We start from the raw sequence: 15,604 nt of genomic DNA, 5'->3' as shown, positions 1-15,604 counted from the left end.
CCAAATCACATATAGTCTAAGGTCTATTCCAGCTCTAAAATTCTATGATTTCATGAAATTGAGGCAGCAGCTGCAAACTAAGGCAGGGTTTAAAGACGAAGAAAGGATTCATGCTGGGCTGGTTGCTCAGCATCTTGAGGATTTGATTAAAAGCCACTATACTCCAATGTTGGCTTTAGGATTGGAAGAACATGTTCCCACTTTGTTAGACACTGAAAGTTCATTTGTCTGCTAGTCTATTTGAATGGAGAGTACCTAGTAGCTAAACAGACTGGCAAGCAGTCTAACGAAAGCAAGCATGCCTACAAACCCATTCCTGGCCTTGAGATTGCTGATTGTCATTGTCTTTATGAGATAATTTAGCTCCATGTAAGTTTAGATGTCTTTGTAAAAAATATTATAAAGCTATTTAATTTGAAAAATAAGAATCCTCAGGGAAATGCAAACTCAGATACAGAGATAAAAATGGTTTCAATTTTTCTATAAAACTCTCATTTTTATTCAGATGAATTTCTAAACTGACTTGTACATAACTTCATTTTACAATGCTTACATTATTTGAAACAACTTATTCCAAGTGCGTATATCAACATAAGCAGTAAAATGTAAACACCTAGTATCTAACAATATCTCCTATAAGGAGAATGTGTGTGTGTGTGTGTGTGTGTGTGTGTGTTTGTGTGTTTGTGCGCGTGTGCGCGCGTGCACAAGCATGCTGAGGGGATTTATTTTCCTTTTTTCTGGAGCAGCAAGTTTTTATTTTAAGTTTCATGAAGCCCTGAGGATCCATAGACAGGTCTACAGAGTCATTTGAAGTGCAGTACAGTCAGGGTTCAAATGTTAAAAACGCATATGCTCCTCCTCAAAGAGGCCATGACACAGAGCCCTATCTAAAGGTAGAATGTATACATAAAGATAGGGAGAAATCTACACAAGTTGAAAACTACAAGTCTAGCAAAAGAAGATCTGAACTAAGGCTGAAAGGATTTTTTTATGTGTTCAATTTCAAATCTCTGTTCTTGTGTCTAATTTTTCTATACAAAATTTCCTTTTATTTATTATTAATATTCTATTGTGAAAATACTATACAGAGGGGTTACAGTTACATGAGTAATGAATATGTTTCCTATCCAGCATTGTTACTTCCTCCTTTATTTTCCCCTACCATCCCTTTCCTCCCCGCCTCCCCAACTCCTTCTCCCCGCCCTCCAAGTTGTAAAGTTCATTTTCAACATAGTGTCTTGTACATCTCATTGTTACAATGGGTCAACCTGTATCCTTGTTTCAGCATTTTGTTATTTCCCTCCCCCTCCCCAAGTTAGAAAAATGTATATACAAGATGCAGGGCACTGGAATCAAATACAGTGAAAACAGGGGTTATATCATGGGGGAAGTTCATACAAAAGAAACAAAAAAAATCACAGTACATTAAAAACAACAGTGAGAATGTAAAAACCTCTTGTGTCCTATCTTGGGTTCATTTTGCTTAGCATCATCTTCTAAGGTCATATGTACATAGCTTTTGACCTTTTCTGCTTGTCTGGTAAGATTATCCCAAATGTATACTAGTTATTGCAAATAAGTGAAAAGATGGGACCTATGTTTCTTTGGGAGTGTCTTACTTCAATTAATATAATTTTTCCAAGTTGTTCCATTTCCTAACAAATTTGGCGATGTCATTCTTTCTGGAGGCATGGAATTCATATATATATATATATATATATATATATATATATATATATGTATATATATATATATATATCTCACATTTTCTTGAACAATTCATCTACTGAGGGGCATCTGGGTTGGTTCCATATCTTAGCTATGGTGAATAATGCTGCTATAAACATAGTTGTGCTGATACCTTAGTATGGCTTTGTTTGTGATTATTTGGGTAAATGGCCAAAAGTGGGATTGCTGGGTCAGAGAGGAGCTCTATTTTAAATGTGTGTATATATATGTATGTATTCTTTTAAATATATAAATATATGTATACATAAAATATTCATATATACATACTATATACAAGCAGAAAAGTTCTAAAGCTGTGTACATATGACCATAGAAGATGATGCTAAGCAAAATGAACCCCAAGATAGGACACAAGAGGTTTTATCTTTGTTGCTGTTGTTTTAAATGTACTTATAATGTACTATGTGATTTTTTTGTTTCTTTTGTATATTCTTCCCCATGGTATAACCCCTGTTTTCACTGTATTTGATTCCAGTGCCCTGCATCTTGTATATACATTTTTCTAATTTGGGGAGGAGAAAGGAAGCAACAAAATGCTGAAATAAGGATACACGTTAACCCACTGTAACAATGAGATGTACAAGGCACTATGTTGAAAATGAACTTTACAGCTTCGGAGGGGCAGGGAGGGAGGAGTTAGGGAGGTGGGGAGAGAAGGTATGGTAGGGGGAAAAAAAAGAGGGGTTAACAATTCTCGATAGGAAATGTACTGTAACCCCTTTGTACAGTATCTTTACTATATATATATATTAAATTTTTCCTTTTAAATGTGTGTGTATATATGTGTATGTATTCTTTTATATATAAACATATGTCTACATAAAATATACATATATACATAATATATGTGAATATATGTAGTATATACTATATATATGCATACATGCATAAATGATTAATATGCAGAGACAGATGATAGATAGATGATAGATATTCATGTCAGCATTTTATTTTTAGTTTAGTTTATATTTAAAATTTAATTTTTTTTGCCGGACCTGGGACTTGAACTCAGAGCTTGGTCACTGTCCCTGAGTTTCTTTGCTCAAGCATTCTACCACTTGAGCAACACTGTCACTTCAGGCTTTTTCATTTTTATGACTTACTTAGGAACCGAACCCAGGGCTTCATGAATGCTAGGCAAACACTCTACCACTAAGCCACATTCCTCTCCATTTTATTGTTATTTTTGAAGAGTTATATATAAAATGAACTACGTAACTTGTGAGTAGGAATGGGAGGGGAAAAATGAAGAAGCATTGTACTCATAACCCATCTAAGAAACTGTAATCCCTTAAAAATAATATTAACAGCAAACAAATAAATCAAAGAGTTGTCTTTTCTTTGAGAAACAATTTTCTTTCTGGTTTGGGAGTATATAGTCTATTGATAAAATGCTGAATGTTTTAAGTTTTTTATTTAGGAGAAACATAAATTCAATAATTTTCATTCTGGAAATCAGGAGAAAAACAGGCTAATTAAATGTCAAGAACAAAGATTCCTAAAGACACTGGGAAATCAAGATAATCTCTGTAAGGGAATAGTAGCCATAATTATACAGGCAAAGCAGCATTTTCTAGGTATGTACAGTGTACCAGGTTCTGGCTTTAACACAGGTGAAGGGATTGAAATCTTACAGCTATAACAATGCTCCCAAATGTTTTTGCAATTTGAAAAAGAAACAACATAATTTTAGGGTGACACCGGAGTCTCCTACTCCAACCTGAATAGTAAAATTAAGATTTGGTTAAGCAATACGAAAGAGTATTCAAAATTAATGAGGAAGGTACTTACTTGATTATGCCATATGAATTGAGATATTTTGGAATATCCTCATTTAGTTCATTATTGAGTCGTTATTGTGTTAAAAAAAAACTGTGAGTGCATAAAATGATAAAAATGTTTCCACCTTTCATGATAGTCTAGAAAGGAAGATATCTACAATTATAATATGCAATATCTATTGTTATATCTGTGTAATACATATAATTATAGGTATAATTGCAGTATATACTACTATGTATTATATAATTCAATGAAATATAAATATATAATTTACTTAAAGCAACTATATATATGTATATATATAATTACTACTTGCATAAGTTGTACAACTAAATTTTCCTGGGTATGTATAGAAGAAAACTACTTGCTGGGAAGGTGGCTCAGTGGTAGAGCCCTTGCCTTGCATGCCTGAGACACTGGGTTCAGTTCCTCAGCACCACATAAGCAAAAAGAAAAATGCCGGAAGTGGCGCTGTGGCTCAAGTGGTAGAGCGCTAGCCTTGAGCTGAAGAGCTAAGGGACAGCGCCCAGGCCCAGAGTTCAGGCCCCACGACTGGACCCTCCCTCCCCCCCAAAAAAGAAGAAAACGACTTGATTTATGTAAAAAAAACAAAAGACAAAAAATAAACACCAGTTGATGTTTATATGAATATAAAGAAAAGCATCCAAACTTGCTGTGGACATTTGGAAGGGGAATATAGATCAGTGATATGTATGCTCACAAAGAGAATTATGGGATCCCAGTCTGTTCTCTCTTTCTGCTTCCTGGTCATGAAGTAGAGGTTTTCTGCAGCATGCATTCCTACAGTGATGCGCTACTCTTGCTGTATGCTCAAAGTCATGGGGTTAATTTATCTTAGACTCTAATGCCCAGAACCCATAATGCCCCATGAGCTCCAAGAACTTTTTTTTTTTTTTTTTATAAAAACACCTACTTTTAGAAAATAGTCAATCAGTGTTAAACTGGAAATAGAAAAAAAATATAAGGCAAGAGTACACTAAATATTCATAGTGATTTTTTTTTTGTAGAGGTGGAAGTATGATTAACTCTCTTTTTTCCTATGTACTTTTCAGAATAAGTCTAAATTTCTTGTATACTTTTACTGTTTAAAATATAAAAATTATTTCAAAGGGTACAAAGAAAGGAAAAAGAAGATAAGAAAGCACAGAGGAAAGAAGGAAAGGATAGACAAAGATTGGAGGGAGCAAAATTATGTTTGGAAAAGGTATTTTTCTTTTTGCTTCTGACATTGGCTCTTTAAGCCATAACCCATAGCTGCTGCTTCTGAATTCTGAGGGTTGTCAACTTGTTTCCAAATGTACTGGAGATGAATGCATCCACAAGTGAAGCAAGATTAAGGTCTGCAGGAAATGAACAGATACCTTACTTAAGTCATTTATAGGAAAATGAGCTTTGATGGAATGGATACAGCAAATAGGAGAGAAAACTCACAACTGTTGGCCTGTTTAGAGGCAACTACAAGTCTATGTGAGGTGTTAGAGTCAGAAGAAGAAAAGGTGAGGATGGCGGAGAGACCAGGGGCAGAGAAGGTGCTGGTAGAAAGAGTCTGGCTGTCATGCCATGAGATTGAAGAGGTGGCAGGTCAGTAGGCTAAGGTCGAAGTTGCTCAAACGATTGTCTGAGCCACCTGCTGGAAGGATTCCTACTGGTATTATTGGTCCCATCAAGGTTTTGTTGCCAAGCCACAGCTTCTAAATGGAGACTCAAAGTACTCTTACTAGGTTTTACCTTTGAGCGAGGTGGCTTTTCAAAGAGGTTCAGCCCCTCAACAGAGCTCCCATCTTCTGCTCACAGTACATAGCCTTTCGGGTACTTGGAATCCAGTGCTAGCCATGTCCCCAGGATTGTTACAGTTGCTCTGCCCCATGCCTCCAGCTAGGATCCTGGAAATAAATACCCTGAATCATGGACTGTTTTCACACAGTATATGGGCTACAATGTATAAAAATTAAGGTATTTTCAGAAAAGTTGAGCTTTCTGAATGTTTTAGCATTAATGCTAATTTGTTAACATCAACTATAACTATCATGTTAATAGTATATTAATATATTCATATCATATGTATGTATTGATTAACATATTCTAATATTAATTAATGTTAATAAGTCCCAACTCCTACAGAATGACATAGGTTGATGATGAGCAATGACCTGTAGTCTCTCCTTTTCTTCTCTCTGTATGACTGGAATATTTGCCAAAAGGATTATTAGGTCTACAGCTAAAAAAGATACACTTGGGAACAAGCACTGTCTTATTGCTTAGGATGCCATGTTTGCCATTGACCTCTGGATCTCTAATAATATTGAGGCCCATGAAAACAATGAGCTGAGCAGGACACCATGCTGAACAGAGCTGAGCAGAAAAAGAAAATGAATCGAGGGACAATGTTGAATTTTGTCAATTTGTAGAATTAACCTGCCCCAGAGTCATAGCTTCTTGTTAAATAAGATAATATATTTTTTTCCTGAGTTGCACTTTCTTTTCTTAGTTCAACATCTCGAAAGGCATTTAGTTTGCCATGAGCATATCTTGCAATCACCGTTGGCCAGGGGCAGTCTTGACATAGCTGTCATTTCCTGTGCATGTGTCAACTTCATTGTTATTTTCTGTGATATGACTGACAACTGGAGGCTCTTGATTGTTCAATCAACACACCACTGAAGTGGAGTAGAGTAAGGATTTTGTTCACTGTCTGAGAACCTTTTATTGACATCCCCTGAAAAGATAAAGAAGACACCATTATTAAAACTTCCATAATGATAATACTAACTGCTTAGGAGGCTGAGATCTGAGGATCACAGTTTGAAATAAGCTCAATAAGACAAATTCGAGACTAATTTCCAAGTAAGCACACACACAAAAAAACAGGAGTAGCAGTGTAGCTCAAGAGGTAAACAGCAAACTCAACTCAAAACATTAAGCCAGAATGAGAGGTCCTGAGTTCAAGCCTTAGTACTCACATACATGCACACACAGACACACAGACACACACACCAGAAACAAAACATGTGTTGGATTCTGGTGGATCATTCTTGTAATTCTAGCTACTCATAAGGCTGAGATTAAAGGATCTCAATTTGAAGACAGCCTAGACAGAAGAGTCTAGGACATTCCATCTCCAATTAATCAGCAAGGTGATGGACTGGTAATGTGGCTCAAGTGGCATAGTGCCAGCTATAACAAGAAAGCCAAGTGAGAGCACAAGGTCCCTGAGTTCAACTCTCACTATTGACAAAAAAAAAAAATCCTGCATAATGAGTGTCGTTGTCTAGGTGAAAAGCCAAGAGGCAAGAGTATGTGACTTTTTAAGGAATGTTAACAAATGTTTTTATTGTTAAGAACAATTCTGAGTGGAAAAAAAACATGAGTATTGTGGCTCTAAATTAAAAAAAAAAAGACTAACAATTCTGATTTGAATGTGATCGTGTTTCATGAATGCAAAGCACAATGTTTGATGGTTGTAGATAAAAATTTATGATATAGTATTTATATAACAAATACATATCTAAATATTTACCTAAACAAATCAAGATACAGTGTACACATAATCTCCTTTGTTAAATTGAAAAAAAATTCAATACATACCTAAAATTTCAAAAAGTAAGGGAAGGGGTGGATTGGGCAGCGTGGGTGAGAAGAGGTGTCAATGATGAAGAAGCACTGTATTAACAAGCTGGTTTCAGAAATAGCGAGTCCTTTTTACAGCTACTTAAGGTAATAAAATATTCAAAATAGAAAGATGTTTATGAAATATTTATCTGACTATATATCTATGTATCTAAACACTTCTTACAATTCTCTTTTAATAGGTATAAGTCACTAGAGAGCACTACATAAATTTAATTAGTGATGTTTTTATTTTTCTTGCTGGTATCTTGATATCTTACACTGGATCAGATCAACAGTAAATGCCTTATTGTTTAAGTTAGGACTTTCAATGTCTTACAAGCAAAGCTTTCACAATGACATAACATGCAGTTTTATGGATATTCTACAGACACTCATCTTCTGAGCTCCCTACAGGAAAGAGGTAGAATAGGTTAATGTCCTTGAGATATGTGAATCTAAGCTTTCTATCTGCCTACTTCTTAAGCAGACAACAGGTACAACTAAAAGCAGAGCTGATTTCTTGTAAGAATCTAGTGGGTTGAGTGAGCAAGAAACTTCTAGCTTTTTTAGAAAAGAAGGTATCTCTAGCACCCTCCTTTCTGCAGAGGTAGGCCTCTACTCCATAACTATTAGTTATGCTCATGTGTTAATGATCAGTATCTTCTGGAAATGAAAATGTGCCAGTCTTATCCCTAAGAGACTTCTTAATTAACCTACTGGTGCTCTTAGCTACAAAGTTAGCTCTTGTCTCAGCAATGAGTTATCTGGGTTCTTTTGTCCTTCCCTACTCTTTTTATTCTCTCTGACTATTAGAGATCAGGATGCTCCTTGATAAACTCATCATAATTTCCTGAAGTAAGCAAGTATTTGAGAAACTGCCCATGGCACATTGTTCCATTGCTTAAACTTGCTGCTGACTCTTATCCCTTAACAATAGCCTTAATTACACCAGCCATTTATTCTAAAACTCTTACCTTTCCTTTTGATGTGTTTCATCCTCAGAGACAAGATTAGTGGCCTCCCTTTGGAGAAGAAGCTTGCAGCATTTTTCTGGGAGCAGAAATCTTTCCTACTCTTCCAATCAAGCATGGTCTAGTGTTTCACACCTGTGGACTATTGGCTACCACGTGGTGCTGTTTCCCCAAGAAGTTTTGGATGACAGGCAGTTCCAGCCCTGTGAGAACTTCTTACTGCCTATTGTATGTGAATTCTTCTTTTGGAAAGCTCGAATAAAATGTTGGTTTTAAGAAAGAATTACAGTTGGTTAAACTTAGTGTCATGACTCTGTGTGTGTGTGTGTGTGTGTGTGTCTGTGTGTAAGAATAGTTTCTGGCTTGGGGACTGTAGTGTTTCTTGTGAGTTAGATGTTTCCTTATTCATTCAAGTGTTTGTTGTAGTGTTAATATCCTTCAGAGAACACATCCTGCTGACTTTCTTGGCTTTGTAGTACTTGCATTTCCTTCCAAAATGACTTAGTTGAATTTTATTATTGTTGAAGGAGTGAGGCCTTGATTTAATTTTAACTTTTGAGGCAAGATTGTGCTATATAATCCAGACTGGCCTAGAACTCTCAGTCCTTTTGCTTTGTCTACTGAATGCTGGGATTACAGTCCAGCACCATATATACCTTACTTAATTTTAGCTCTATTATTTAAATTTCTTTGACTATTTTGCCTCTTCTATTGTGCATGTGGACTGCTATTTTTATTTTTGCTATGCTCATCTCTTAGAAGAAACCGTATTTGTTTCCCAAAATGAAAAAAAAATGTACCTATACAGGATCTTGAACTCAGGGCCTTAAAGCTGTCCCTGAGCTGCTTTTGCTCAAGGCTATCACTCCACCATTTGAACCACAGCTCCACTTCTAGCTTTTATTTCCAAGTAGATTAAAGGAGATAAGAGTCTCTGGCTTTTCCTGCCTTGTCAGGTCTCGGCCTCCTGAGTAGCTGGAATTACAGGAATGAGTGCCTGGCACCTGGCTAATGAAACTTTCTTGCAATTGAAACCTCTGTTATTTCTGCTAAGAGTTGATCTAGTTCGGAAGACTGGAAAGTCACCAATATCCTATCAGCTTTCTGACTCACTTATGGTACCTCAGCTTCTCTTCTTCAGTGCTTCCTATGTCCTCACAAGATGACAACTTCTATTTATTGAGTGTACATTTTTTGTTACTGGGCCAGCCCTGAGTGTTTTATAGATAGAATCCTGCTTAATCTTTCCATCTATCTTTACAGGTAATTATTATTCTCTTTATTTTAAAACGTAAGGAAACCAGAGACCAAAGTAACTAGGCAACTAGCCTGAGGTTAGCCAGCCAAATTGTGACTAAAGCTGTAATATGAAAAAGCCCCTCTTGTTATGAAAATCACATTTAGAATCTCATTGAGGGCATGTTATTTTTTTCCCAATTAAATTTTCTCCCAAATTTTGAATCAGCGTATTTTTTGTCAGAATTGTGCCAAAAGTGTTTGGATTTAATGAGAGATTGTTTAATATTCTGAGTGAAAATTTTGGCTGTAGGCCAGATTTTCCTGGTACAAGATGAAACCGGAAAAGCTCTCTTACATAAGAGAGCCACATGAAATAATTCTATTTCTTTAAGTTTCTGATGATTCAACCAAACCTGACTTACACAGGAGGACATAAAAATGTTAACAAAATAGATCTGATCAGCTAGTGAGTTTTGTCAAAAATGCTTTGCAACCATTTTCTAAAGCAATAAACACCAACAAGCTTTGTTAAATCCTTTCACATTCTCTTTATCTCCAGGAAGGGAGCTGCTTGTGCCTGCCATGATTCCTGAGATCCAGGAGTATTCAGAGGTCTTCTGGATTTGCACCACAGACTCTTTCAAGATGGCAAAATGAGGGGATAATTCATTCTAGGATCAATGTGCTTCCAGATGAGATTTACTCCCAAATATTCTGAACTCTGTCCATAAGGAAGAAGCAAAACAAGAAAATAATTCTTTAACTCAGGTACCCTATGAAACAATCAACTAATACATTAGGAAGAGAAAGGAGGGAAATTTTATGTTGCCTTTAACAAATTTACTCATTATCTCTTTTAAAAAAATTTATTTATTTTTTATTGTGAAAATACCGTACAGAGGGGTTACAATTACATGGGCAAGGTAATGAGTATATTTCTTATCAAGCATTGTTGCCTCCTCCTTTGTCTCCCCTTCCCATCCCTTCACATCCCCCTTTCCCCGTTCCCCCCCCCCTTGTCCTCCCCTCATTATCTCTTTAATATTTTCTGGGCTATGAACAATGGTTAGCATATAAAATTAATTCTCGGATGAATTATTTGACTAACTTAGGATACTCCTAGAACATTAAGCAAAGGGTCATGCTATTCAATTTGATCATCTTCTTCTTTTTTCATACTCTTCTGTATTTCCTGTTACCTTAGAATTAAATAAATTAGTGTTTTCACACTGGGCAAACCAGAGAGTATTTTCTTTTAAGACAGTCCTTAGGAATTTAGGGAGTCTGGAGTTATATATAATATTTATTTATTTTTTAGTGCCTATCCTGAGGCTTGAACTGAGGGCCTCATCTTGTCTCTGAGCTTTTTTGCTTGAGGCTATTGCTCTACCATTTGAGCCACAGCTCTACTTCTGGCTTTTTAATTGGAAGTTAATTGGATATGAGTCTCACAGGCTTTCCTGCCTAGGCTGGCTTTGAATCATGATCCTCAGATTTCAGCCTCCTGAGTACCTAGGATTATAGACATGACCCACCAGTGCCCAGCAGAAAATTTAATAATTTAGTGGTTAACATGTAACAGCTATGCAGGGGGATATGGGTGGATGAGATTGCCATTACTGCCAGCTCAGCACACGTAAAATCTCCCATTAATTTCTTCTTGTTTTCTCACACGCATGAACTTGAGGTGATTGTGACCCCACAAGCAACCACAGATAAATGAGGTCACTATGACTTAAAAATACCTTATTGGAAATAAAGGAGATCTTCCCACCTATTTTAAAAGATTACCTGAAAAACACTTTTAAAACATTGTACATTATAGTCTGGTTAATATTACAGTGCAAACCACAGTAACTAAAACTGTATAATTTCTGAAAGATGAACTCTCACAGAATAGAAATCTATATTATCATGTTTTATTCTCCAGTCCATCAATGGAGAATAAAAGCAATTATAGAGAAATTAAATTCAGAATGCCTTACAAGCATGGCTCTTTTTTTTTTTTTTTTTGCAGTTCCTGAGGCTTGAACTCTAGGCCTAGATGCTGTCCTTAAGCAATTTTTGCTCAAGGATCGCACTCTACCACTTTGAGCCACAGCTCTGGTTCTGCTTTTTGAACAGTTAATTAGAGATAAGAGTATCACATGGACTTCTATGCAAGGGTGGCTTCAAACTGTGATCCTCAGATCTCAGCCTCCTGAGTGCTAGGATTACAGGTGTAAGCCACCAGCACTTGACTTGTTTTTCTTTTTTAGTAATACCAGCATTTTAATGTTGGGCATTATGCTCAGTGGCAAGCATTCTGTGACTTAAGACATACCTCTAGCCCTTTCTGTTTTATATTATTTTTTTTTCTGAAAAGGCATCAGATTTTTGTCTAGAGTTGCCTTGTACTGTGATCCTCCTATTTATGGCTCCCAATTAAGCTGGGTTGACTCATACTCCCACTGATTATTTCACTTTTTTTGTTTTGTCCCAGATGTCCAGGAAACTACAGTCTTCTGATCTCTGCCTCCTAATTTACCTGAGATTAAAGTTTGATCCCTCAGAAATGTGTAATGAGAGGAAAATGTCAATTTATGTCATTGGAAATTCAAATATTTGTACTGCTATAAGCACCTATGAACGATATTTCTTGATATAAAAATAATTTAATGGTTAAAATAACCAAGCCTTTCATTTTCTGGAGAAAAACAGAAAAACAGAGAAAGAGGGAGAGAGACTAAACTTCATCAATGTTTCAAAGTTCCATGTCCCTTTGGGCAACAAATGTTGGTTCAAAAAATAATTGTTCAATGAAAGAATTTGCATTGCTCTTTTCTCCTCATATAAAAATTTATCCCATAAAAGAAATGCAAATCAAAACAACATTGAGATATCACCTCACCCAAGTTAGAACGCCAAAAATCAAGAACTCTAACAACAACAGATGCTGGAGGGGATGTGGACAGAAAGGAACCTTACTTCATTGTTGGTGGGAATGTAAACTTGTTCAACCACTTTGGAAAGCAGTATGGAGGTTCCTCAAAAGACTTCACATAGAGCTCCCCTATGACCCAGCAATCCCACTTTTGGGCATTTACCCAAATGTTTACAAACAAGACCACACTAAAGCTACCAGCACAACTATGTTTATTGCAGCATTATTTACCATAGCTAAGATATGGAACCAACCCAGATGCCCCTCAGTAGATGAATGGATCAAGAAAATGTGGTATATATACACAATGGAATTCTATGCCTCCATCAGAAAGAATGACATTGCCCCATTTGTTGGGAAATGGAAAAACTTGGAAAAAATTATATTAAGTGAAGTAAGCCAGGCCCAAAGAAACATAGGTCCCATGGTTTCCCTTATTTGTAATAACTAGTATATGTATGAGTCAAGCAGAAAAGGTCAGATAATGTGATGTCAGGAAAATGAACCCTTAGATGTGTATTTTAATGTTTTTTTTCTTTCATGCATGTGTTTCTAATGCATTTATATGATTATCTCTTTGTTGCTTTGTATGTCCCTCCCCCACAGTATAACCCCTGCTTTCACTATATTTGATGTCAGTATAACTTGTGGAGGAGATGGGGAAAAACCAGTTGTTTAAGGATACAGGTGGACCTGTTGCAACAATGAGAAGTACAAGTTGTCATGTCCAAAATGAGCTTTACAACGTTGGTGCGGGGGGGGGGGGGCGGGAGGGGAGGAAGGAGAAGGATTGGGATTGGGGGGGAGGGGGGAGGCTGGGAAGGGATGTGAAGGGTAAACACAGGAGGTGGCTGCAATACTTGGTAAGAAATGTACGCATTATCCTGCCCATGTAATTGTAACTCCTCTGTATAGTATGTTCACAAATAAAATTAAATTAAATTAAAAAAAAATTTATCCCACTGATATCTATCAAGCTTAGATTCTTCTAGGTATTTAGAATGCATCAGTGACCAAATGGAAATGCCTTCTGTGTAGAGGCAGAAGGTCAAGCAGGAGAGTAAAAAATTTCAAAACCATCAAATAAAGCAAGTCAAGATCATGCTAAGAATGATGGAGTGATTACTGGCCCTCTAGATTGGTGCATATAGTCATTTTAAAATTTATTTTTAATGTATCTGTAGGAAACAGTAGTGTTACACTCCTTTCCTGGAAGCCACTTGGAAATCCAGCAGCTTTTGTCATTCCACTCACTGAGTTGATGTCGATGTCCTAGTAGTCGCCAGCCCACAGGCCAATCTGTCATGCCACCAGCTGCTGAAAACAACACAGGATCCATCCACATTGACAAGAGGAAACGAGACACATGGACCTTGACAAGTTCTACTGCCTCCAAAAATGAAATTGATTTAGGCCACTAAAAAACTCCAAGCTCTTTCATTAGAGGCATTGGGAAACCACAATAAATCAGCTTATTAGGGTGCAACAGGGGTACAAATTGGTGTCTCAGTTAATGTAGATAAAGATTTCAGTGCAAACTGCATATATCAAAAATTTAACACATGCTGCCTGTAGAGTTTTAATGAATACAAAAAGCTCAGTTGCTGAAAACCAACCCAGGCATTACTTCATTTAGCTGTCAATAAAATTGTCTCTTATTTTATTTTCTAATGGTTTATCAATACTGGTAATTTGCTGCGGGTTATAAAAAAAAAGAGGATGGGGGAGGGAAAGGAATTTAAATAAATCCTGCTAACTAGAAAAGAGCTTGGTGAGCCATTTTGTTTTCTACAGCAGTGATCAGATGACGAGGGGGAGTGAAATCACCATTTCTACCTTGGACTAGAAATATCAACTTTGGAAAAATATATTAGAATGGAGATCTCTTTCACTCACCTTTTGTTGTTTTGTTTGGTTTGTTTTATGCTGGGACGTGGGCTTGAACTTAGGGTCTCATTCTCTTGCTTAGCTTTCTCATTCAAGGCTGATGCTCTACCACATGAGCCATGTCACCATTCTACATTTTGCGGGTTACTTGGAGATAATTGTCTCAGGGATTTGTTTGCTCAGGCTGGTTTCAAACTGTAATCTTCATATCTGGGTAAATAGGAATACAAGAATTTAATGCCTGGCTTGTTATTGTTTGCTCACCAGGAATATTATTGCACTGCAATTCACATTCCCTTAAAGAAGGTCTGAGTAAGGGAGAAAGAGTTTTGTTTGTTGTTTTAATTATGTACTTATTTTTTTCATCCTTGTAGTATAGTTTGAACTTAGCTACAAGGAGCCAAATATAAAATCTCATTTACCATATCCACTTTGCATAAGACACAGAGCAAGCTTAAGGTATTTTTCTAAAATGTGGAGGAAATTCCACCATTGTAGCAGAAATGAACAGGTCTGTTCTATTTATTTGTCAGCACAATAAGGGGATGGGTTCTTATTATTGTTTCCCCCATACAGGTATCTAGGTGTGAAGAGAGAGATACTTTTCTCCCTGATTGAGATTAATGTAGTCCTGAAAATACAGATTCATGACAATGAACTATGAGAGTTTATTCCTTGATGAATTCAGTCAATAAACATTTGTGACAGACTAATGTATTATTAAGTTAATGTAGAAACTAACCTATGCCTTTTCTCTTCCATATATATTTTTTATTGTAAAGATACTCTGCAGAGGGGTTACAGTGATATGAGTAAGGTAATGAGTCCATTTCCTATCGAGCATTATTACCCCTTCCTTTTTTTTTCTCCTACCATCCCTTCCCTCCTCACCTCTCCAACTTCTCCCTCTCCCCCACCCCCAGAAGCTGTAAAGTTCATTTTCAACATAGTGTCTTGTACATCTCATTGTTACAGTGGGCCAACCTGTATCCTTATTTCAGCATTTTGTTATTTCTTTTCCCCTCCCCAAATTAGAAAAATGTATATACAAGATGCAGGGCACTGGAATCAAATACAGTGAAAAGAGGGGTTATACCATGGGGGAAGAACATATGAAAGAAACAAAAAAAAATCACATGGTATATTATAAGTACATTTAAAACAACAGCAAGAAGGATAAAACCACTTGTGTCCCTATCTTGGCGTTTATTTCACTTAACATCATCTTATATGGTCACATGTACATAGCTTTTGGCCTTTTAACCTATGCCTTATTTTATTATTATTACTACTCTTATTTTCTTAGTACTGAGATCACACATGCTTGCCTTGCTTGGCTTACTTACTCATGGCTGGCACTCTATCACTTGAACCATGATTTCAATGGCTTTTGGTGGTTTATTGGAGATTGTTTCTTGTG

General features: G+C 36.5%; 1 long non-coding RNA gene across 2 annotated transcripts in view; it reads left to right on the top strand.

Annotated features, from left to right (window-relative positions):
* The window catches only part of LOC138806473 (uncharacterized), a 50,410-nt gene extending 36,292 nt beyond the window's left edge, over positions 1 to 14,118 (top strand). For both annotated transcript variants that reach the window (XR_011365895.1, XR_011365894.1), the window contains exons 4-6: positions 8,167 to 8,363; positions 9,934 to 10,142; positions 13,482 to 14,118. This is a non-coding gene — a long non-coding RNA (uncharacterized lncRNA). The remainder of the gene's footprint in view (positions 1 to 8,166; positions 8,364 to 9,933; positions 10,143 to 13,481) is intronic.
* The last annotated feature ends 1,486 nt before the right edge of the window (positions 14,119 to 15,604 follow it).

This window comes from Dipodomys merriami, unplaced genomic scaffold (assembly GCF_024711535.1).
Source record: "Dipodomys merriami isolate MVZ:Mamm:240054 unplaced genomic scaffold, mDipMer1.0.p SCAF_40, whole genome shotgun sequence".
Classification (NCBI taxonomy): domain Eukaryota; kingdom Metazoa; phylum Chordata; class Mammalia; order Rodentia; family Heteromyidae; genus Dipodomys; species Dipodomys merriami.
Note: the sequence above shows the minus strand (reverse complement) of the source record. Positions and strands in the feature narration are given on the sequence as shown.